The 25,734-nt window shown below is 34.9% G+C and overlaps 1 protein-coding gene across 3 annotated transcripts in view; it reads right to left on the bottom strand.

Annotated features, from left to right (window-relative positions):
- Positions 1-17,656, bottom strand: part of htr4 (5-hydroxytryptamine receptor 4) — a 137,438-nt gene extending 119,782 nt beyond the window's left edge. For 2 of the 3 annotated variants that reach the window (XM_044127247.1, XM_044127245.1), the window contains exon 1: positions 17,283-17,656. The gene's annotated coding sequence lies outside the window, so the exon portion shown is untranslated. The remainder of the gene's footprint in view (positions 1-17,282) is intronic. The other variant, XM_044127246.1, reaches the window with a different exon arrangement.
- Positions 17,657-25,734: the final 8,078 nt, after the last annotated feature.

Raw genomic sequence — 25,734 nt, 5'->3', positions numbered from 1 at the left:
TTTGCAGCACAATTGTTTCATCTGTCAATCTGTCAACATTTGTTGTTTCTATGATATCCAAGATAAAGCAGCACAAACAACTCAAAGGTAGCAAGGGATTGTTCACTGCCTGTTTCACCAGACAAAGGCATTGAAATTTTAAGGTTATTCTTCCAAAAAAAAGGATAAGGTCTAAAGTTAAACTTTTTGTTTTTATCTTTATGAGATTTCCAGGAGGAACCTGCCAGACATCCACTCTCCCAGTATCAGCCCGTGGTTAAACCAGTCTAACTAAAAACAGCTCTGAAGAGGATTTTTTTCTTTCTTTTTATATCAGCATGGATTTCACCATAAGTCCCATGTCTCAGACACTTAACATACTGGAATAACAACTGGATACTATAAATCAAACTGCTCCTCTGGGTTCCATACATATAATAACTCTTACAGTATGAAAAAAACAGCCACTGTTAAACTATTTATTTATTTACTTATTTATTTATTTTGCCTTTTTTGTAACTGCATTATGTGGACAGCTCTGGCATTTATAAAAAATAAATAGGGCAGAGTTCAGTGTTTGACTTCTGACCTTTTTAAGCATCTGGATAAGAAATATAGAAACTAAATGACCAAAAGACTAAATATGTACAAAAGGACATATAAGCTAAGTTATAGGTTACAAATATTTATAATAAGTCCTTTCTTCAATATCTGAAAAAAATCAGCAGTATGATAAATGGTCCACCAAGTTAAAAATGAAATGAAGAAAGTAGTATGAGTACCAATGTTTTTACTTGATACTGTATGCTTATCATAATGCTTTCATTAATAAAAAAGAAATATCGCTAAACTCAAATATCCAACGCTGACTTTTGAAATAAGATATCATATTAGAATGTTGACTCCAACTCAGATTTTGGGCATCAAATTATTATTACACACTTAATTATAACCGCTTTCTGACCGCTGTGTCAGAAAGCGGGCCCTGATCAGTCCAGTCATCGATCAGGGCCCAAAAGGAGATGCAACAAAAAAAGAACCACACACCATAAGTAAGCACTGCAATGCCACTAAGACTCAAAGACATGAACTTTTTGACCGACACATGAAGACTTAAAGATTGACATTTTCTCACATAATTGAGCAGGAAGTCAGATGTAGGAAAGCACATCTGACTTAAAAACTAACTAAATTACTGAGAAATACATTTAATTCAGTAACGCCATCATCAAGTGAAACACTATGTAAATGAATTACACAGGCTGATGTTTTAATACCTCAATTTCTCTTAATCCTTATAATTTCTGCTCATCTGTAATGAAAACAGCATTTAAAATTAGAATATATCTGATCAATAAAAATATTACTTTTAAAAACAAAACTGTGAGCTGAAAAAAAATTAGTTTAACACAAACAAGACTTATTGAGATATTTATCCTAATTTATTGAATATGATAAAACTGCAACATAAAGATTATGGTTATAGTTTTGCATATTGTTGTGATCTTATGCATTCCATTACTTGTAAATGTAGGAAGAGTACATTTTGCTTGCCATGCCTGACATTGCTGAGCCTAAGTCTCTGAAATTTTGGTTTACGCAAACTGAGCCAGAAGGTAACAAAAACAAAGCTAAACCATCGTACAGATGGGTCTGGCGACAATCTGATACAGCAGAGAAGCCTCCATTTAGTTAATGAATAAAAATGTAAAAAAGTTGTTACTGCTTTCAAATTTTCCAGCCAAATTGAAGAAAAAAAATACTTTAGAGCATTAAAACTAATTTATTTACATAAGAATATTTCAATTTAGTAGTGATGAAATCTAAATGTTGTATAAAATTGTGTAAAATATTAGATGTTCTTTTTGCCAAGTTTTAAGAAGAAAATCCCTCCAGAATCCTCCGAAAGCATTTCTCCTTCCGCCTTGGCGGATTCATTCTGCTCTGTTTAGCTTCTGGTCTAATGTGAGAAGCTTGTCAAAAATCAAAGTGAATCTTGACTCTACTCCCCAGGGTGAGCATCTCCACAGAAATGGAGTGGAGTAAATGGATTGCTGTTCAGATCACATCACCATGCAACATTTGCTATGCGAATGAAAAAAAAAAAGTGCTCATACAACTCACTTCATTAACCATCAACATCTCAGGTCATCAACCACATAAAAAGAGAGCCTGTAACCTGTGGAAAAACCATAAATTTGTACTTATTGGCTAATTTTGTGTTAGAATGTACATAGCCAAACGAAAGATTATCTGCATGCTCTTGTGTGTTTTTGGAAGTGAAACAGAGATGAGATCACCAGCTGGCGTCTGGGTTGTTAATCAGAATTTGTGCTACCAACAAGGTCAGAAGTCATAATTACAATCATGTCCAAATGGTTCTGCTTATCTGTCAAATACTGATAAGACAGTGTTGGACAGAGAAACATGTGTGCTTCCAGTTCAGCCCTGAAGCAAAAAACTTCTTAGTCAATGCAAGATTTCAATCAGAATAACTGTTAAAATATGACAGATAACATTAATCAGCATTTCTATAAAATAAGAAGCTTCATTTTTTTGACTAAGTCCAAGAGGTTGGGTTCTGTTTGTACAATAACAATAATATAGATAGAATGGGAAATTGAGCCAAAGCTGCACAAGCACCATAATCAATAAGATATTTTTATCTACAACAAAAAGGATATCTCACATGTAAGCTAAAGAAAAGAAGAGCTAACACATTTATTTCACAGTAATGGAAGTTACTCAAATCAGTCAACAGAACTGCAGTTTAATTTACAGAAAGCTAAAAGAAAAGAAAAAAACCTCACAAGGTGCATGAATTTAAATCTCATCAACTTCCATATGTCCACTCCAGAAACATTTCCAAAAATCTCAGAGCAATATAATGTGAAACACAATTGTCTGCAGAATTCTTTCAAGACTTCTTGTGGAAATATTACACTCAGAGATAAAAGCCGAGTGTCCATATAATCATGAGATAAGAGAATGTGCAATGGCTGCAAAATGTTTAAGAATAATTTTCTTCCTATTGAGGATTTAAGTTACTTAGAGTTGCTATATTTATTCTGCTTCTCACTTGATCAAATTTATGGATACAAACATGTGGAACAGCAAAAACGCCAAAATATTTTTTACAGATGTATGGAAAAGACAAATCTTCCAAATCCAACTTTTAGAATCATTTTGTCATTCAGAAACAAGTTTCCATGCATATATCTCTTACAGCAGCTTACATTTCCAGCTCTGATAGTTTTTACTACAAAAACAACAGCGGTACACAGATAAGTCATTCAATTTTCAGCTTAATCTACCCTGACTGCTGACCTGGTTGTCAGTAATTCACAAGTCAGATCTGTGTCTACTTTCTGAATGCATCATACTGAGTCCTACAAGGTTGTAACAAGATCCTTTGATGTAGCTGCTGTTACTGAAATAAGACAAATTTATAGTTAGTATAGGAAAGTGTATAACATGAAGTTAGGAGACACACAAAAAGTGCAAGAAGTTATGTAAAAGAAAATATGTTCTACATGTTAAGACATATTTGCAGTCCATTTTGGCAATGAGAGAGAAACACAGAGTGAGTAAGGTATCGAGAAGATAACAGGGAGGCTGGACATATCAAACCAAAGTTGGTCAGTTTCATTCTTTATTAAGGAATATGCTGGATTTGGCAATGTAGGCAAGGTTCTTGCATTACTTCAAATAAAATTAAAATGGTTTAAAAAGCACAAAGAAAGAAAATATGGGTTTCCAGAACAACATTACAGAGGTTTACTCCACCTACACCCTTCCAATGGTTTTTTAAAATGCTGAGTTTTCAGCTGACATTTTCGCAGGAATTGCTGTAAAGGACAAATCATGTTTTTTTAATCAGCTCAACTTGAACAATAAAAAAAGAAATGCATGAATAAAATGGAACTAGAGAAACTCCACAATATTAAGGCAAAGCATTTGAAAATTACATTTGAAGATAACATATCAATGCAGAATGTTTAGAGCACGAAAGAAACAAACACATAGCAAAATATAGTTGTGTGTTTCAGTTTAAAAAGGTGTCTGAGTGTTATTGGAGGTGAAGGCAGGCTCCATCAGCCTGAAGCCTGAATGCATGCATAAATAATGAGGAACTATATTTGCTTTTTCACATTTAGGGAACTTGGTTTATGCATTTATCTGGAGCAACATCGAAATGGAGCAAACAGCTAGATTAACACCTTAACAAGAACAGAAAAGAAGAGTGCATATCAAAGTCAATCTATTTTGTTAAAAAAGCCATTACATGATGGAGATCATTTTAAATCGAAAATAAATATGGCACTATATTTTATAGTTGTTGAACAGTTTGAGTCATTTTGACCTTTCAAAAACTCTTTGGATGGTAAGCCATGAAAGTCTTCCTTGAAAGAAGATGGATGTCAGTTGGTTGGGTAACAGCAAGTTCAAGGAAAGTTGAGTGGAAGCAAAAAGTTTGGTAAAAAAAAATGTCTATCATTAAAGAAAAATCAGTGGCCTTGAGAAGCTGGTAAAACAAAGTTTAAAAGTTCTAGTGAGATTTACAAGGAGTCTGGAGATCAGCATGAGTCAATAATTCAAAAGCCAAACATTTAAGTATCTGAATTTTGTGATTTTGTTAGTTATATGCCACAATTATTACAATTCCCAGAAATAAACAACTAAAACATATGAATCTATACTTAATGTTTTCAGGCGGAAGAATTTGATCCTTTTCCACCCACTGATGACTGGAGGACACCAGATTATTTTTATCTCTTTGCAGAGCAATCTCTGTCTGTGAGGATCATTGAATCAGCTCTGCATTTTGAGTCCCATGTAAAGTGGTTCCAGTGAGATCTACACTGCAGCATAAGCATCAGGATCCTATTTCTATGTACCAAATAAGATGGTACATAGCGAGATATATGATGATCCAGATATATGATCATCCAGATAGAAACATGCACAAATAAATTATGCATACATAAATATTTCAAAAATAACTCATGAAAGCCATATTTGCATTAAATATGAAGAAATTCTGTGGCACAGATTTACATAAAACAAGTTAATTGTACTCCTCAAAACACCTGTATTTATATTCTTCTTTTTGTTTTTAACAAAGAAGGTAATATTTGTAGTTTGCTAATGACAAGTGAATTATTTTATTAATTTTAATGTTTTGTAATGGCTGGATAGGTTTTAATACCACTGGAAATAAGAAGATTAAAGAGCAAACTGAACTAAAACATCTCAGCCTTGGAAGGTTAAAGTAAAAAACACATATATACCAGGATTTTCAATCACAGTTTGGCTAAGCCCTTGGTGTAAAACCTAAATTTAATCCAAACCCAAACATACAAAATTACTGCGATAGTATTTGGCTTCAAATTGTGGAGGAAGCTGTTTATCAGAAGCATCAGACTTGGGATGTGATACAAAATGTCATTCTTGATTTGTCATTCAGGAACTTGGAACACTGTCCTTAAAACCTTGGCCACTTTTATCTTAATCAGGCAGAAGCATCCAGGCAATTAGGCTTTCATCCAAATATATGACTGGCAGGCAAGATATTAATGACTGGCATTTGGTAATTTAATGGATGTTTGGTACATTTTGCAGACTTACTAAATGTACATTTTTCCTCAGCTTACAGTTAAACATATTTTGTATCTAAATAGTTAAATTAAACTTGAATTAATCTGAAGGTTTTTCCTCCTGATATTTTTTTTGAAGGGATGGAGCGACTCTAATACCATTTTAAAATACCATTTTACATATGGTGTCATTTTGGATAAAGCAACAGATCCGCCCACATTGACTGGATTTGAAATTGAACTTGTCAGAAGAAATTTTTAAAAAGTTGAAACAGGGATTAGCATTTAAGCCTTTAACAGAGGCATTAGGAGGCACACACTGGAAAAAAAACTCTATCATGCTTTTTGCATTTTTATGCTCTGACTCCATGTCTGAACCATGCTTAGAGCATCAGTCTTGTATGCAATTTTTTATTTTGTTTTCCCTGCATCTGACAGCACAGCCTTAACTGCGTAGCATAAACCCAACCAACACAGCTTTTACTTTCAGTCACATTTAATTCCAGGATTAAATGTGTTACTCTGTGTTTCAGATTGTATTCCCATTTTGAACTGGACTCTCACAGCTGCCATAATTCTTTAGCACACATAAATTATTTGGCATGAACTTTGCAACTGCTGCTTGGCTTCTGAGGACAGAATGTGCAAACTATCAAACTCAGAGTACTTCTCTAAAACAACAGACCTGCAACAGCATTTATGCATTTCCTAATGTCTTAAACAAGTTACACCAGTTCTTAAGGTTAATGCTTTGATTGCTTGCATCTCTACACAAATGTCACTTAAAAGGACATTTGTTCAAGATGTAGTTTCCCAGGAGACAAGATCTTAAACTTATTTGGAACAAAAAAACTGTCATGTGTCCATGATATAGAAAACATATTTGTATAGCATACTTTTCATATATTAGATATTCAAATACATATTAAATATATGACAAGTTTGCTAGTAATTGGAAAACTAACAATCTATAAACATAATATTTAAACAAAATATTTAACTAAAAGTGCTTCAGATTACTAAAATTAAAAGTATACGCTGGTTTACTTCTACTTTAATGCTCCCTGTCATCACTGTCCTCTGTGTCTGCTTTTTATAAGTTTGTATTTCATTTGCTCTTACATTTATGTTTCTTTTCTTTGCCATTCAATGAATTCTGATGCCTTCTGTAGGTTTTCCAAACATTTTTAGCTTTAAATCAATGCTTCTTGTTGCTTTTTTTCTCTCTGAATGCCTGAGTGACATACATGTTCTGTATTTTTCACAGGCTCTCCTGGTTTTCTCCTTTTCAATATTATTTGTCATTGAACCAACAACTCCAGGCATGTCCCTCGTACTCTTATATTTTTTTTATTTTACTTTCAAAGGATTTTGTGAAATGGTACTGGCCATATTTTTGCTAGTGGTGGAACTCTAAAAACATATTGACACAATAAGCATTCTCAATTAAAAGACCCTTTTAGATGCTATACCAAGCACTATACAAAGTGCTATTATACACATTTAGCTTTCATCAACTTATTTGAAAAAAATAAATCTGAACGTTTGGATTCTGACATTAGCATTGGGGACATTTTGCCGCTGGAACAAGTTGTGCATTGTGATAATAATTTAGCCTTGAATACCTTTGCACAGGACAAGTCATTTCCAGAATCATTCCAGGTTGTTTTTTGAAGACAAATTCAACCCTTGGTGGGCCGAGGGAAGCAACTATGTCATCCATCGCTGTTGTTTGCATTTGTCACTTACTTGTGTGTCAAGTTTATAGGCATACCAGAAACACACAAATGGTCCACTCTGACCTTTTGCATGTAAAAATATGCAATTAATTCTGATAAGATTTTTAATATCTTAAAATCTATGTAATGAATTATTTAAAATCCAAACCCTAGTTTCCACTTGTAATAAAAAAGGATGCAAACCTTTCAGAAGGTTTGCATTCTGTAATATCTGGCATTAAACACATTATACAGCGTACTCCCTATCAAACATGAGAGTAGTGAAATGGTCTGGAAAGTTGATAAAGTGAGTTCTGATCTGTACCAGAGAATCTTGAGGCTGAATGTCAGACCTTTAGTTAATGACTTTAAAATCACATGTACTCGGAATATTCAGCAAGACAAACCCAAAGCCAAGAAAAATTAAGGTTTTGAGCTGGCCTAATCAAAGTCTAAACTTAAATACCATGACTAAATTAAAACATATCTGCAATGCAAAGGCTACATAGCTGCTATTGCCACTAACTGCAGAAAAAGAAATTAATTGGTTTGGTAGCTTTTCTCCCGTATTAAGTGTATTCATCATTTGAAAACTGTCCTTGGTTTTTCATAACCATTGACTGATCACGATTTGTTAAATGACCTGAAAAAATGTTGTGACAAAAGGAAAAAAATTGTAAGACGACAAATACCTTTTTGACAGCACTGCATATGATACCTTAAAAATAACAGCCAACAAATACCAAGTTCCAAACGAGCCTATTCTATATTATATTTTAATGGTATATGTTTTGCATATTTCTTTCAGTTCAGCTACATGCCCAATAAAACTATGAATGAGAGCTTTCTACAGTGAACATCTGCATTCTTCCATTTCACTTCTGACAATAAGTCAAGCAGTTATAACCCAGATCATTCATGCGTTGGAACAGATGTTCCGGCATAAAGCTGGACTACTTGATAATTGTGTTTACATGTTGCAAGTATTAGAGCATAAGATATATTACTTTTGTCATTTATGCCTGGGCCATTTAAGTCCCATCTGTATACATTAGTTACGAAAACATTTATAAAAATATGTCTGGAGGTATGTTTATAAAAGTGTCTGTCGCAGCTTACATGCAACTTTTGAAGTGTTTTGTAGTGGCTCACACATTTCATCCAGAGTGCTCCAAAGAACATACAATGGCTGTAAGTGGCTCTGCACGGGACATAAAGGTTTTCTGACATGTTCTGTTCATATTTCTATGACTTAAAGTCCCAGTTATGCCTTGAAAAGGAGCTACATAAAAAAAGAAAAAAAAAAATCCATCTTAATTTTCTGCAGTTTTTTTTTTCTAATACATTATGTTGGGGAGCTTTGATTCAGATTTGTTATACCAGACATTGAGTGTGGCTCATTGAGGCTCCATTCAGAGGCCAATCTGACAGCCATTGAATAGAGCTAATTACCCCTATTCAACTGCTCCAGCACAGACAACAGAGGACCAGGGAGAGAGTTTAACATTTCGACTCTGCTCAACAACATGCAAATCGCATCCTCTGCATTTGAAGCTGTAGTGAATGTGTTTGTTACGCTAAACAGAAGATTACCACTACTATCTCAAGCTAAATCTTGGCAAAATCAATTCAACACATTTACAAATCCTCAAATGACACGTTTAAATGATGTTCTCGGTTTGATTAAGTTTTGATTTTGGCCAGTGGCTCCAGGGAGTTTTAATCTTTTCATCAAGCATAACATATTCAAGCTATTGATTCAAGAAGATGATAGAAAGAGGAAGTGGTTATTTAACTTCTCAAAAACTCATCAGAGATATTCAGGCATGTAACAATTTGGTGATCGTGGGAATCTGGCCAAGTGTTCCACTCACTACTGTGCACCATGTAGTACATCTTAAATGTTTTAGTTGGGGTAAAGTGATGTATTGCACATATTGTGTTTACTATTTTTAGCATTTTGATCTTTTTATGTTTCTACTAAAAACTTCTTCTGTCACTTTTGTAATCTTTTAATCAAATGTTTCATGTTAGTGTTCATGAAAAGTCTATACATTTTCAGATGTACCAAACAATCAGATTAAGGATTTTATGTTAAAAATTAATTTGTACCAGTTTTCTACCAGTCTTTGTACCTTTTACAAAATTCAGTCTGCCTTTGAGGTTTTTCTTAGAGGTGGCTGTTCTGGTTTTCTTCCTGTTACATGACTGTCCTCCAAACGTCTTTTACTTATTGTGCATGCAAATTGTCTTACATCCCCCTGATGCCAATGCTGAGCAAGCTTTACATTAATGGTATGATTATTCCAAAGCAAACTACTCAGAAGGAGACTGCATTGGTGCTTGTTGATCAGTCCGGTTTGATTAAATTATGATTTTGGCCAGTGGAACCAGGGAGTCACTGGCCAAAAGACCATGTAAAGTCTTCTTCGTTGCAACTGCAATGCTCATCTTGAATTCCTTCGAGAATCTGGAAAACTGTTAGTGTAAACACAGTGTTAGTAAAACGCCCAGACTGTTTATGAACCACAACTGAAACACTTTAATACTCATTGGCTTTCACTGTTGTTTTAACCTTTACATTATTGTTGTATCATGGACATGGATTTTTTTGTTATGTAGAGTGTTACTCTTTTAAAAGACTTAAGTGCTTAAATTAAATTCATATCCCATTTCATATGGCACTTTTTAATTACAAAAACAAACAGTAAAACTCAATGACTTGGGTGATTTTTAAGAAAAAGTCAGGATTGTCTTTTATATTTGCAGGTAATGACATTTTACTCTAAATATTTGTTGAAATCTTGAAATATTCTGCAGAAATATTTCCAAGAAAAACTAAACTATTATAAATCCATTCTATATTTCAATAAAATCCTGTTAATTAAGTACGCTTGACAAACTTTTCTGGTATTTTAAGTGTTCTACATTTCTTATGCCTTTAGCTGCTTTCATGATGCGTTTCTCTACAGCAAAATGATAAATGGTTGATAAGAGTATAAGTACACTGTCAGTGCATTATAGGCAAAGATAATCATAACTACAAGGACTAGCTTAATGAGGAAAAACAGTTTTTCCAGCAATTTAATCAAATTAAACAAATGATGTGCAATAGGAAGAAAAATTCCAGCTGTCTTGCTCATGTTGATATAAATTATATGGCTTGTATGCATTCGTAATTTCTCATAAGTATTAATCATATTTTATTTAAGTTTCAGTGAATATCCTTACACAACTTTTTCACTACTGCTAGAAGTTTGCTGTTAGAATGATGCATGTTCATCATCACATCATTAAAAAGACAAATGACAATAGAAGTATGGCACAAATCTTTGAATTTTCCACAAAAAGGAAACCGAACAGCCTGGAGAGTAGAATCAATCCATTCATAGGTTGCATTGGAGCCTAGATTGGTCTCATTTCTCTCATATCTGCAATGCTTCTGACAGACTCCAAAACCCGGACTGCTAGGTCTAATAGGAATGTCTCTGCAGCCTCCTTGCTCCCTGGTGAGACACATTATTGTTTTGCCATGAGCATCCACCTTTCACTGCTCTGGGAAATAACCGCGCTCTTGGCGATTGGTGCGATAATAATGGTCACTCAGACAATGGCACAGAAAGGATTTTATGCTACATTTGCTACTGTGGAACCAATCTTCTCTATTCTATCAGATTTCAAGAAGAGCAGTCAACACAGAAACTAAACTTCTACTAAATTCATTCCAACTTTTTTTTGCTTAATTTCCCTTCTTTATTTTGTCTAAAAACAAGATAAAAACATATATTTCTCATTCTCTATAATTGTACATGATTGGCAGGGAAAAAAAAAAAAAAAAAAAACTTAAATCATTTGAAATGTTACCTTTTATTTTTGAACAATTTAATATTGGGTTGTCACTTCAAAAAAAAAATACCCTTAATAAAATCTTTTAAGCCACTGTTTTGCAAAAACAGGTAAGAATAAGGTATATTCTGCTCTCACATGGATTTAAAATCAATTGCACCTACTGAGGACCAAAGTGTATTTTCTATGGAAGCACTAAGATGTTGTTTTTTTTAGATTGGACTTTAAATGTCAATACACTTATAGGCTTCATTCTGTTAGTAATCATCTTTATCTTATATTGCATTTTTGTTCATAGCACCATTTGACTTTGACTCATCAAAATAAAGTGTAAAGTTGTTAGTTTAGATTGTGTTAATAATTTCTACGGATCTTGAAGTGCAGAATGCCAATAGTTTAAGGTGGAGATTTTGTTGAATTTTCACCTTAAGCCCTCAGAATGTGCATTTAAGAGAACCCTGAATTTCATAAACTTATACCTGATAGGAGCTATAGACAAATTGCTCAAATTTCTGATCACAAAACTCCCATCCCCTCCATATTCTTGTAGAGTCACCTCTATAGGTCGTGCCAATTACATTCTGGCAGTTGCTGAAAATGCATTTTGTCAAAGTGCAGACACTGCAGTTGATTGTGAATTTAATACAGTTGATTAACCAGAGTAGCTCCTTGGGACACAGCAGATGTAGTGCCAGATGTGTTATAGAGAAATGTCACAGAAACATAGAATGGCAGTTAAGACATTGGCATGTGGGAAGTAACGAAAGTGACTATTGATCCTGTGCAGATAGTCAATTATTTATGTGTTTCCACCAGAATAAGCAACTGACCCCTGCCTCATATCAGTGCATTTACTCCATGATGCATTTAAAATGCAAGCCCCAAATTATTTATATCTCCATTTTGGAGCTAAATAAGCAACAAGAAATGATAAATGGGCTGTACTTGTATAACTTTTTCATGTCCAGAGGATTCCAAAGTGCTTCACAGTACATTCAGTCATTCACATATTCATATACTGCAAGTAGAAAGCTACTGGATGGTAGCCACAGCTGTCCTGGGACAGTCTGACAGATCCCTGCCTCAAATCAGGATGAGGTTGGCATGTACCGGCGCCACCGGGCCCTCTGACCCCCACCAGCAGACTAGGCCTGTGAAGTGTCTGCCAAAGACACAACAACTGAGACAGAGGGAGCAGGGATTCAAACTAGCAACACACCGATTATGGGACAAACTCCTATCACTGTTAAAACCAACAATAACAAAGCAAAATCTTGAAATCTATCTACAAAAATGTAGTTCAAGCTCAAGCTAAGACTGCAGGAACCGATATGGATGTGGGTGAGTCATGTTTGTCACAGAATGATTGGCACCGAAAATGATTGATAATTCAGCAACAGAACACAACCTTTGTTCATTTAAACCCTGGGCCTCACCCTCCACAGCAGAAAATTATTATAAAATGAGTTGTCAAAATCTAATAACAAAAAGGCATTTTCCTTTTCACCAGAGGATTTTTCCTCAATAATTTGGCAAAACAAGATGTCTCCTTGACTTGAAAGTTTGTGGCAGAGTTTAAAATGAAACCGTGAAAGAGACAGAAACAGTGCCACCCACCCACACTGGAGACAACAAACATAAACTCACTGTCAAACTGAACAATAAAAGAACTGGAATCAAGACTACTTTTATCAGTCTTTTGTGATGACATTTCAACCTACCCATTCCTGCAAACATCTAAGAACATCAAATAAAGTTTTTTATCCATGCACTCCAAAAAACTGAGTTACAGGAGAAATGTTCCAGGAGGGGCTTGATGTGAAAATAATATTGCTCAAAACGCCAATTTTCAACACAAGAAATAACTACTATTAATATACTACTAGCACTTTAAATGCATGCCGTTAAACCTGTATACAAAAAAAAGTATTTTGTATAATGAGACAGACTCTTCTTCTGTTACCATTACTGCTGTGCTGGTCGCAACTCTGTCAAATCAACCCCAAAAAAACTATCAGAAAAATAACAAACTATTAATTTATCCCTACTGAAAACCTGCTTTATAGTCTAAAAGTCCTTAAAAAGAGACCGATAAGGAAAGGAAGCAGCATATCTAAAAACCAAAAACAAGTTTATGTTAAACAAGACTCTTATTATATAAGAAATTGTGACTGCAGACACAGGTGGTCAATTCACAGAAGGCCAAGCAGAAGAGGAGTTGATTTAATACAAAAGTGAACAAGTAATCGGCAGAGATACAAAATAATACCTGCTTTTACGATGGTCTCCACCACGAGGACACCTTAATACCAGGGTTTTTCATAAAAAAAACTATTGCCAGCTGCATTTCCTCCTCAGTTCTGGGAAAAGTACTTTGGGTTTAAAAGCCATTCTTATGTGGAACTGCGCCTTGGAAGAAATGTTTCTGCTTAGATAAGAAAAACTTAGTGATTTAGCCACAATGAGAAGGCCAATGTTCCAATGATTCAAGGTGAGAGTTTGAAATCTGAGAAAACTAATCCTAGCTGGTTTGGGTTTGCTATGGGTTTGTTTTACTGATAAATATACTAAAACTTGACACACAAAGCATTACCTAATAAAGTAGGAAGACTTATCTTTACAAACTTTACTAAAATCAACAGCTAGATGGTTGAAACTTTGACCAGCATAATGATCTTCAAACACACCTAAAGTGGTTTTGAAATTGATACAATAAATGCACCCTAAGCTTCTGGAATAACCTTCCCAAAGCCCTACCCCATTTAAAATGTGTTAAGGTTTGTGTCAGAAAACCTAACAAAGAAAATTAACTCAAATTCTGCCAAGAAAAGTGGCAAAACTTTCAGTCAGACTGATGCCAGAAGCTTGTAGACGACTAAGCAAAAGATGGCGGTACTTGATAAATCACGCAAATCAAATACTGGGTTGGTATAGTGCGTGTAATAAAATATTTATCATAAACAGCATCACAAATGTCTTCCATAGCTGCAATGTAAAGTAATTATGAAAACATAGTAGGAGCATCATTGCATAAAGTCCACCACCATCAGTCACCATCTGCAGTGTTGTTGTGTCTCCCTCCAGCCTTGCCAGCTTCATATTTACATCATCCACCCTGCATGCCAAGTAATTCTGCCCCTTCCTGTATGTAATGACAACTACTGAGTGTCAGCACATTAACTGACATTCTGGACTTTCTGCCCTGCAATCAAAGTTTCTTGTTGTTCTGTACAATGTGTACCAGACAGTGTGTTACCAAACCACTTAGCATCAAAAGTCCTCTTTTTGCTTCCTATATTGACAGTTCTATACAACAACATGGTAACGCATCCTGGTTGAATCCTGTTGCTGCATACTGGTTCCAGACAGACAATGTGCATTTTAGTATAAAGAGCAAATCACTCCAACTTAAATCTCGCATGTTGACATAAATAAGATAAGAAAAATTGCATATCAGCATTCAGACTGATATGCAGCCTGAATGCTGATATGCACTCTCAACATTTTTTCATTATCAAATACACACATACACACACATACTACAGCTCTTTAGAGCTTTCCCCTAATTGAAATTAATTTATTTACTTTGCAGATGAATCAAAATAAGGTGGAATAACACCTTATTCCACCTTATATGTATAAATATGCATTACATGAATAGGGCCAAAATAATTAACTGAAATATTTTAATCCACATGTCACTTGTCATTTTAACAGACACAATCTTGGCAAAACCTGCCACCATGTTATATAATTTACCATTTGTTGTAGATAAGTAGGGTAAGTCTGAGTTGTAACTACTGTTTAGGGCCATGAAAGCAATGCAGTATTGTTGACTTTGTCAATGAAGACTTTGAGCTTGAAGAATATCCTCAACCACCACTGAAGAACCAATGGTGTCCACATTGTAATAAAACATGTCAGTTGCTAGATTTCAGGTTCAGCAATCATCCTCTGACAGGACCGAAGGGGGCAAAGACTTTTTTGAGCTTGATATTATATTTTAATGTTGTTCCCTCATCAAAAACAGACCTGGTGTGTTGCTTTGATTCATGCATGTTTGAGAAATCCTTGGATCTCCTGTTCCAGACATTCAGTGGGTGCCTAAACGCTTGCTCATTCAAAGCACAGATTATTTCCACAAAGTTCCTGCTTAGAAATGCAGTTTATATACAATTATATGCCCTCTTGTGGACAACCTGAGAAAGCCTTCAATCACAGAAAAAAAATTTATACATAAAGAATGGTTCATGAAAAAAAATGACAGTCTTATTCCAACTATAACTCCTTCTATATTTTCAACAAGCTTAGGTTTACTAGTAATCACAAATCACAAACATTACCTAACCAAAAACAAGCCAACAAAGATTTTGCCACTGGAGATGCATTTGTTTGTTTTCTGAATGTGACCCTTTGGCACCATCCCCACAGAAACAGACAGCCATTATACACAGCACTGTACTTTCCATCACTGCTTAGAATTACCCAGCAGGAATTCAAAGGTGGATGCAATATAAAATCTTACCAATATCTCAGCTCACAGTTCACCACAAAGCATAAAACACAAAAATTACGACAAAATGCCTCAAAGATTTTCCAGAGCACAATATTTCACTTAATCTTTATAGGCTGTCAAAAATAGATCTGGGTAAAATTTTACTTTTTTGCTATTTTCTAGAATATATTTGATGTCTATTTTTGATTTATTTAATTGCCATTATATATAAAACAAAAACTGTTATAGATGAGGAATAAATATAGGAGGCTCATGGTTCCGGTATGCCATTAGTAATTCACAAATGCCACAGCAAAGAATAGTTACAATAGTGAATACAATCACAGTCACATCTGAGAACCGAACCACAGCGGTTCTTTATTGAACTGTGTCTAAGGGACTTTCACAATCAGATGCAGTTATTGCAGATCTCTCTCCACAAAAAGAAAAGTAAAAAGTGGCAAATTTCCTTTGCTCAACAGTATCACATAAAAACCTGGCCTGTACTAACACCTGGAGTCATTTGTGTGTAAAATTGCAGTTTGGCTGCTTTCCAGCTCATCTAGAAGAGTTGTTGAGGGCAAGCTCCAGACTGTAAACTGTAAATTATAAAACTGTGATCCTCCAATCAACATCTGAGCCAATGAAACGACACATTGTACCTCAACCTTTGATCGATGGAAAAAGTGATTAGACCATAAATATTGCATAATAGATCGCAATCACAGGCCTTAGCCCAAGTCATTGTGAAAACATTTGCGCACAGAGAAGGCAAAACTGTTGTAACAGTGATGAATTCAAAATATAAAATCACAGAACCTCCTACTCAATTTCTGAAACATAAAATTCCCTCTAATGTGAAAAAAAAATATTTAAAACTGAATGACCTCCACAGCCCAAATCATCTATTTTCATTCAAACACTGGTCATTTCCAGTCAGCATGACAATCAAAATTTGATAAATGAAGAATGTTCTACTATAACCTGTGATGATCAAATTTGTAATACAATTCCAGCCAAATGAACTACACATTAAACAATCCATTATTCAAAAATTTAACAGAATTGGAAATACTAGCTGTTCAACTTACAGGATTTGGTGTCCCCGCACAGCCTCCTGCTTCAACAGGCAAGAAGCATGTGACAGTTCACTCCCTGCATGTATCCACAGCTCTCCTTATCAATGGATCACTGATCGATTTAAATGGGTAGCTACAAATCCGCCTGGGTGTGCAGGGGTCAAATGTATGGAAAACGTGCATTTAGATTTAAATTGTTTTGGTGCATTTTACAGTGAAAGTGAAATGAAACTTGGCAACAAACACCATTCAACGTTATAGGGGATTATCCACTAAATCATTCTGAATGAAGAAAAATATTTATGGATTATAAACTCCTGAATTAGACATGCTGAAACACAGAGATATATTTTTTTTTTAAAAAAAAATCTAATTATCTGTATTCCTAATATGTTCACTCATTTGGGAATTCCGACACTCTAAAAGTGGTTGCACATGACAGGTGGAGGCAACGCGTTCTTTAGTGTGTGAGCGACAGCTTATCTGAAGAGTTCACCCTTACGCAGAATATAAACAAACTGGCAGCGGGCACAGAAATGCCTGGCAGAAAGAAGTGGAGTTCACTCACCATTTCTCTGTGAAGGCGCCGGGTCCTGAAAGCATGTCACGACACTAAATACCCATGAGCCAAAACCCCGCTGCTCTTCAGTAAAACAACAAATAAGTAATGGAGAGAGCAAAAAAAGAAGGAAACCTCTGGCTGTAGTTGACGGTCGGGACTGCTCAGCTGAGTGGAAGGAGCGCAGCAAAGACCAGTGGCGGAATTTGGAGACGCGTCCGTGCGCAAAAAGCCGGCGAGCTAAAGAGCGCACTGCTGGTTGGGACTCTGGAGACAGGGACACTGTAAAAAGAGGAGTGCAGAAACCCCTGCAGAGAGTTGGGGGAACGTCGAAGGTTTTTAAAGGAACGCGGATTGTGTCCGGACAGTCTGCTGCGGAGGAGTTGACGCCGTTTCGCTTTGTGTGAACTCACAGTGGACATTAAACCGCTCCGGTCAAGTCCCTCCTCCTTTCTTCAGCCCTGAAGTAACGGAAGCGCTCACTCGTTCTCGCAGTCTCCGTCACCGACACACTACATTTAACTAACACGATCCATTTGGCCGAGGCTGTCCCTGCTGACGCGCTTCTGATTGAAATGACCTGTGCACGTGTAAAGAGGCAAACTTTAACTTTCATTTAAAGACAAACCTTGAGTGCACAAGAAATGTATGATTTTTGTTGGACTACAACAAAATGCAACTTTTTGTAATTTTGTTCTCATTTGGCCAGCAGGCTGCTTTTAGTCAGTGTCCAGAAAACAACACTTAGATGAAGCAGATAAATCAATAAAAATTTTTGATTAATTTTCCGAATTCAGTTCAAAAAGGGAAACTTGTGTATTTTACAAAGTAACATAGTTGACCTTTTATGTTTGGTTCATTTATGACCACAAGTAATAAAACAACATATTCAGTTTTCTCAACACATTTTTATTTAAGTTCTTCAAAGCTCATAAAACGTGTGAAGTTGCCTAGTCAAAGTCCAGATTTAAACTGGATTATGAAAAGTCATGCCATGGACTTAAACAGATTTGCTAATATTTAAAATCTTACAACTTTTTTTTGACATGAAACATTGTCACAAAAAGTAAATAGAGAACAGCATTTTTTTACAGCATAGTGTACATATATTAACAGAAGAAATATAAATCTTATGCAGCCTACATATTTTATTTAATTTCTCATTCAAATATTGAAACCAAAAAGCCTTGGAAAAGAGCTGGCTTCCACAGAAGTTTTGTATGTTCAACAAAATTTCCAGTAAACCTTTTCACACCTTGAACTATGGTTGCTGGTGTCGCACTTAATGGTTTGATTATTTGATTATTCAGTTAAATACATTTCACAGGTTCTTGCTAGAAGATTTCCTAAACAGTAGAAGCAGTATTAAAAGTTATAAAGTTTCTCTAATAAGAAGATGTCTAATTAGACATGTAATTATAATCACCCTAAACTTCCCTCCGGTCTTAAATGAAAGATAGCATTGCTCATTAGCATATTTACATGCATTTAAAAGCACCTTATTAACATTTCCCCTGTTTTATTCTCAGCAGGAACTTTGACACCTTTTGCAGATCAAAGTCAGTGCGGTTTCTCCTTCAGTTTTAGTTCCGCTTTACCTGAACATCAGGTGGCACATTGTGTTAGACTTTGAAAAAAAAAGAGTACTTTACATTTAGCCCTATGCCAAACAGGCTAAGAGAATACTGATTAAGCAATGCGGGGCAAGAGGAGATTTTAGTGATGAGGAACAACTTAAAAACTTCTTCATATAGATCCTGGTTTGAATCCTTAGTTTTAGTATTTTTACTTGATTACATTCTTGTAGCTTTCCTTTGAAGGTCTGTTGTTAAGAGTCACAAAAGTCATGAGAAAACATCTTTCTTACTTAAAAATTAAGTGAACGACCTTGTGTCTATCCAGAGGTATTATAAGATAAAAGCAAAATCTGTACAGGTCAAGAAAAAGTAAAGGTGAAAGAAAAGTTCACTCCCTCATCATAAACTGTTGAACCCTAACCCGTCTCTGGCTCATTAGTCTCAGTTTCTTCCTGGCATCTGTCCAATCTTCATCTCCTACTCACTTCTCCAGCCAACATATTTTATGGTTTGAACAGATCTGATCTATGCTATCCTCTCAGTGTGTCTTTTAACTACATCCAACTATTTGTTTATTTATTTTTTTTTTCAGGAAACTAATAAAATAAAAACTAAACTGTATCTACAATGTATGGTTGAACAACTTAATTTAATTGGTTGCACATGAATGTAAATTTAGTACAAGAGTCTAAATGTAATAACAACATGAGACATTTTGTCATGTTATATGTGACAAAATTATCTCCTCCTTTAGGCCAAACAGTAGTTTAAGAGTAACAGTTCAACCCAATGACAAATAATACTCTGTCAAGATTTGTCAAAAATTTGATCAGTGATGTCTGCTGAATGATGGAAGGAGAGATAGCTCAAGGCCAATTCATTGTCCCACCTACGATTTATCCCTGACAGATAGCAAAAAATGACCTCAACTAACAAGCAGCAGAAGCCTCCTCCTCTCACTCTGAGTCACAATCTCATTTTCGCCAAATCCATCTAAAAATAAAAAGAAGAATGTGACTCTTTTTCAAGCACTGATGCGACAGCAATTTGGAAAAATAAACTGACTTGAACAACAACAACTTAAGTTTTTGACATATAGAGTACACAGCATGCATTTATATTATTCTCAATGTAACAAACACGCATTTTGCAATGTAATATAAGTCACGTTGGTTTTAAGGCAAACCAATATTTCTTAGGGAATATACATTTAAAATTGTGGATATTTACTTGAACCAAACTTTAGAGAAATATTTAAAACTCTTAAAAACTCAATTAATTTCTCAACTAAACTAAATAAACTAAAACATAAATTTTATGTACAAGAAATGAGTATTTAGCCAACACTTATTCAATTTGGTGGCAGTTTATATTACTTTCTTCAAATAAAAACTAATAGCTGTCAGGCAGAAAAATACAAAATAACTAATAGAAATCCTGATTAGAAAGTGAGAGATTTGTTTTGTGCAGCAGATCTGAGTTTGTAATTACAAAACCAAGCAAGTAGTAATAGCCCTCTAATGTTGCAAGACTTGTTGAAGGGAAAAGCAATAATTTAAAGGCAAATGGTAAAGATGACATTTATGAGTGTCTTTGTCTCCCTTCTGTGCAGTAAATCAATAAGTGTTACTAGTCCGTGCAGTAACACAGTAACACGTTACTCAAGGAGCACTTCAGAATTACATCCATTCAAATATATATATATATATATATATATATATATATATATATATATATATATATATATATATATATATATATATAATTCAAACATACTTTGTAATAAATTGCTTAAAAGCAATGAAAATCTTTCTTAATTTGTGCAGTCAAGTGGGAAAGAAGGTTTGTTTTGTGTTTTTCTATACACATCTGGAATATGGTTAAGGCTCCTCTCAGAGGGAATGTAAGACATGCACAAAAGAAACAAAACAAAACCTGCATGACCAATGTTTGTAAAGAAAAACCTGATCTTTGTCCTCTCAGAGCCAGATCAGCTTGGCAGCTGAGATGAAGGTGTGAAGATGAAACAAAAAGAAAAAGCTACCCTGCTCTTTTCAGAAAACCGAATAAACTTCCATGTGTGTTGCAATTGCATGCTTTTAAAATATATTTGTAGAAATCTAACAGATGGACATATATATACATTTTGGAAAATGAGGTGATAAACCAGCAGTTAGATATTCATCTCATAGCTACAGCTCACAACCAGCTACTGTCAGATTACAGAAAGTGCATTTGCATAAGAAATTGTGCCATGCGACTAAAAGCATTTTGGCTGCACTGGCGTCTGAGCTGGATGATATGAATCATCTGTCTCATGCAGATAATAAAATCTAAATAGAGACTTGGCTGCTGATTGCATTTAAATAATCTATAACCATCCACTTATTTCTCTATGAAGCCTGATGCACCACAATGCAACACATAAGGAATCTGATTATCAACATCACCATTGTCTCTATGTCTTGGAGATGTCTGCACTGCTGAAGCATGTGTCTCATTAGGCTAGAAAGAAAAACAAATACATTTTGAGCATTCACTGCTGAAGTATGTCAATATCAGTCGATAAAATATAAAGTCACTTCTTCATTAGGTTGATTTTTGTGACAGAAACATGTTTTTTGTCCTTCTGCTTCACCTCTTTGGGTGCAACCTGAACTTTATTGGCTTCCAGTAAAATAAGCTCATGCAAAGTGATGCCAGCTCCTGATCTCAGACTCTTGTAAAGAGTGAGAGGGAAAAGGGAGAAAAAGAAGTGTAAACTAAAAGACAGAACTCAGAGCAGGGCATTTACTTACAAGTGTTCAGTCTGAATGCATGCTTATTCTCAGGTTTTTCTGTTTTTATATTTATCTCTTCAAAGTAAAATTTTTTTCTCAGCTATAAAATGCTACGTTCACATTGAGATCTGAATGTAGCAGCTTAATTCTAACCTCAAGCTTAATAGCTTGTTTATTTAAAACATTTGATCTCCACTCTGGAATAACACAGTTTAAAAGTATTGAGCTAAATATTTATATACATCAATTAAATAAAACATTCAAATGTTCATAATTAAAGAGAAATGTACAAAGGTAATCAAAAAATTTCAAAAGAACAATTAGTTTACGTCAATAAAGTTAAGAGTTCCATCTGTCCGTACATCCATTACCTTCTTTTTGAAGATTGAGTACTGGTACCAGTTGTTCCTGTTTTCAATGAAAATGTGTTTTGTTAAATGTGTATAAGTACTTCATTTCTAGATATCAAGTTTTTTTCTCAAAAAATAATTATTTGTGTTTGTTTCATTTGTGCCTCATCCAATAGGTCAAACACTGAACATCATTTCTGTTTATCTCATTCTAATGAGCTTAATTAGTCACTAACAAGTTTCTCAAAAAACAATAAAAGCAAGCTGTGACTGTTTCTGTGGGCGTTTGTTTTATGATTCAGTCAAGTGGAGACTTCACAAAAGCAAACTGAAGACACCTTTGTCAGTGAATAAAGACTCTTGTTGGGAGGGATGTAGATAATCCCAGCAGTTGTTTTATGGGTCACATAAATGCAATTAAAAAAGTATCAAATTGTAATTAAAGAATTGTGTCAAAAGAGTTATAAACCTAGAAAATATTTATGCTAAAGTGATTTTTTTTTATTTTATTTGCTATATTAGTTGCAATAAATCAAAGAGAACAAAATTAAATTATAGTTATGAGAGGTTTATTCTATACATGTGATTGAGTAGCAAGCATACATGAGTGGCACAATCTTCAAAGGTTTAATAAATTGGTTCAGGAATCAGCTTCCCTTTTACTAATCTTTCATAAAGTCATTAGACATTTATTGGTTTAAGTAATCAGTTGGTGATGGAGGAGCAGTCACAAACTGGGACATATTCCTACACAAAACATCCTTACACACACACCCTACACAACTTACCTTTTGGTTCAGCACAAACTGGCGCGGTGCACATAGAGTCTTCGTGTTCATGTTCATCTTGGTTTGTAGTTTCCAGTGTCAAACAGCTTCTTCTTCCATGGCATTTTTCTGTGGCAGCTTAGAAACTAAGTTTCTCTTTTATTTATTTTCTATACTTTGATAAGAATTTACTTGAGTTGGAAGTAATTGTTTTTTTGTTGTTGTTTTTTGGGTTTTGTCTCCTTATGGGTGGAGCCTATGAATACAAATTAGAGCTCTGCATCATGGAGTCAGTCCGAGTTTAAACTCTCAAACAAATCACACTGATGTTGATGGACTTCTGAGGTACAATGAATCCAACATGTCAAAATCTAATTTTCTAGGATATTGCACAAAGGTGATTTTGCACAAACATAAAGGAGAAAGCATTATATGATTAATCAAGTAAAATAAAAGAGGCAGATCAGATTTGACAAATCTATGAAACATTAAGTTATTGGATCAAGTGTCAAGTCAGTAAAGAGAGTGGGAAGAGCAAACATGAACCATTCTTTCATTTTCAATTGTTTCATTTTTCTCTGAATTATTTTATTTTTAGACAGGGAGACTATTGCAGTATAATAATTTTATTTACTCTTCTAAATTGTTGTACAGGTAACCAGGTCTGTGCCTGTATCATTGAAAAAGTTGCTTTTTAAGTAACAATATCTGCATATAGTCAGATCAAAAGATCTATACCACATTTTTTTGATAGAAATAAATGGAGCATCAATGGACAATGCATTAATACAAACTGCTCTATAGGACATTAAAGGACAAAACAAGACAACATGATTGATCAAATAATTAAAAGGATGGGATAAAAAGAAAAATGGAGCCAAACCCTTTGTCAAATTATGTTGATTATGTCGCCATTCCTTGATAGCCATTATTATTTCAGTGCAGTGGAAAGTTTTACTCACATGAATAAAGTTTATTTTGGGCTACACAGAAAATATGATCTCTTCTCCACACTGATGCTCACATGAAAGATGTGCATTTTTGGTGCTGACTTCACTGAGTTGTAACCTCTGACCTCTCCACCTCTCCTGGTTTGTAAAAGCTCCATATAGAGTCCTAACTACCAAAATATACAGTGCATTAGATGTTGGAAGGTGCAGAGAAAACTCAACCAAACTTTCATCTCTCCTGATCTTCACAAATGGAAGAAGAACTTTGTGATGTGATGTAATGACTTCCCATTATGATTTTTCTAGTTTCATGTTTTTTATTCATCTCCCATCTCAAAAAAACCATCAGGTATAAGTTTGATTCTGTAGCTCAGGTTCTCCAGGCCCTACAGCTTTTTACACTGGTGCACCAAATGTTTATTTCATAGGTGGACCAGCACAGAAGTTAAGTGCATCCAAATTTTTAACTGCATCATGTTACTTAACATCTCTGTCAAATTAAGGTAATATTGACTGGCAAATGAATACTTGTAAACAAAGTATTTGAAGTAGAACGTCTAAAAAAGCGCTTAAAAGAGCTTTTATGAGCTGAAATTGGATGTGAACGTAGTAGAGGGGCTTTTTCTTTTGCAGTAATAAACTATTTTATCATCTCAGCGGCTACTGATAATCTGATCTAAATCTGCCAAGGGTGTGAACAATTTATTTTAGCCTAATTGCAGTGGTTAGATTGTGACAGGAAACCAGAGTACCAGGAGACAACCCATTCATATATCGGCAGAGCATTGAAAATGTATGCAAAATGGCTCCATGTTAGGATTTAAACCCAGGACCTTCTTGCTGTAAAGCAACAATGATAACAATAGTGCTATTTTTTTTATTGGATAGGTTGTAGTTCCTGTTATTTGTGCTCTTTTAATTTTTCCTCACTTTGAATTCTGTTTCTATCATTGTGCAATACAAATGACCTTGCATTGCATTGCCTGCATTCAGCTGTAATCTGAGGCAAGTCTGAAAATCTGCTTTTCAATGATATTCTCCATTTCGTCTTACTGAGCTCTTTAGCAGACTAAGAGGGAAATATTTCAGTCTCTGGACTTTCAACACTGGTAGAGATATATATAGCAAAATACTGAAGTGTAATTGCAGAAAAAGGTGATTCTTAGAAATGCTGAACTCAGGAGATTGGCTCTGAATATAAATCACATAGTCAGAACAATTATGAGCAAATGGAAGGATGGGTAAAAAACAAAGAAAGAAAAACAATGAAAGACCTCGAGGCAGTTCCAATATATTTGGAGCAGCTGTATGCATCTGATAGCGGAGAACTTGTTGTCCAAACACACACACTTACACGTGTACGTTTTTGCCCTTTCCTGAGAGATTCAGCCATTTTTAGCCTGGCTCTGCAGAAAATTAGTTTCCGATTCGTGACCTTGCAGCAACCTTTTCTGAAATTGACTTTTACTGAGCCAGCCCAGAACAAACATTTAGTTTGGAGTGAAGTAACTTTATCACCTTTAATTCTTACAGGTTGATTAGACTTATTATCCACAGAAATAAAGAAAAGAAATTCCACAGGCACAAGAAAAAACATAGTTCACTAACAATACATCTCACCATATGCTGAGGAAAAACAGCACTTTGAGCTAATTATAATCAACATATGAACAAACTAACAGGAACTCTAATTTAACACTTCCCATATTGACATTTGATTTGCTTGGCTTGTTAGCAACAAATTATGTGTGAACAGGCAAAAAAGGATAAATTAATTTAACTGCACATGCCTTCTTAGAATATTTTCTTATATAAACTTTTACTTCTAAAAAAGGATCAAATAAAACAAAACAAAACAAAAAAATATTAATTGAATTACACAATTCTTCTTTGGTTCTAGTTTGAGTTCCATCCATCCATCCATTTTCTGTTCACCCTTGTCCCTAATGGGGTCAGGAGGGTTGCTGGTTCCTCTCCAGCTACGCTCCGGGTGAGAGGCGGGGTTCACCCTGGACAGGTCGCCAGTCTGTCGCAGTC

The sequence above is a fragment of the Gambusia affinis genome, linkage group LG09 (genome assembly GCF_019740435.1).
Source record: "Gambusia affinis linkage group LG09, SWU_Gaff_1.0, whole genome shotgun sequence".
Lineage (NCBI taxonomy): Eukaryota > Metazoa > Chordata > Actinopteri > Cyprinodontiformes > Poeciliidae > Gambusia > Gambusia affinis.
The sequence above is the reverse complement of the archived record's forward strand: the minus strand, read 5'-3'. Positions and strand labels throughout refer to the sequence as shown.